This window comes from Aricia agestis, chromosome 13, assembly GCF_905147365.1.
Source record: "Aricia agestis chromosome 13, ilAriAges1.1, whole genome shotgun sequence".
NCBI classification, from domain to species: domain Eukaryota; kingdom Metazoa; phylum Arthropoda; class Insecta; order Lepidoptera; family Lycaenidae; genus Aricia; species Aricia agestis.
Window position 1 is genome coordinate 10,633,694 of NC_056418.1, and position 833 is coordinate 10,634,526.

The following is an 833-nucleotide window of genomic DNA, read 5'->3' on the forward strand; positions in this document are numbered from 1 at the left end:
TCTACAAAAACAAATGTTTCCCATAATTGCTAATGAATAAAGATGAAAAGTTGCTAAATGCTAACATATTAATATAAAATTATATTATTAACTGTGAAATAGGAGTATAAAATTATGGTTACGAAAACATTTGAAAAATGTCAGATGCATGAAACGGAACCCATGTCAATAGAGATTGACACTTTTGAATCGAAATCAAATCGATAATGTGTCACGCATATCATCTTACAACGCACAAACTATAGTCGGGCATATTGGAATTTAGAAACTAGAAGACGCCTGCAATTGAATAGCGCACAAAACTCGCTTAACCCGCTGGAATCACACATTTTTCCGGGATGAAAAGTATCCTATGTCCTTTCCCAGGATTCGAAGCATCTCCATACCCAATTTCAGCAAAATCGGTTTAGCGGTTTGGGTGTGAAGAGGTAACAGACATAAATACTTTCGCATTTATAATATCCATACTTCCATATTAATATTATAAATGCGAAAATGTGTCTGTCTGACTGTTACCTCTCCACACCTAAGCCGCTGAACCGACTTTGCTGAAACTTGGTATGGAGATACTTTGGGTCCGGGAAAGGACATAGGATACTTTTGTCTCGGAAAAATGTACGGTTCTCGCGCGATAAACGAATTTTGGCGCAACGGAGTTGCGGGCGCCATCTAGTTAATAATAATATTAATAAGTATGGATGTATCATGAATTCATGACCGACAGCAATCCTTGAATAATTTAAATATGCTAAGTAAATATTTTTATAAGGCTTGAGGCTATATTGTATAACATAACGTTACTAACAACGGTAATTTATTTTTTTATTACATGA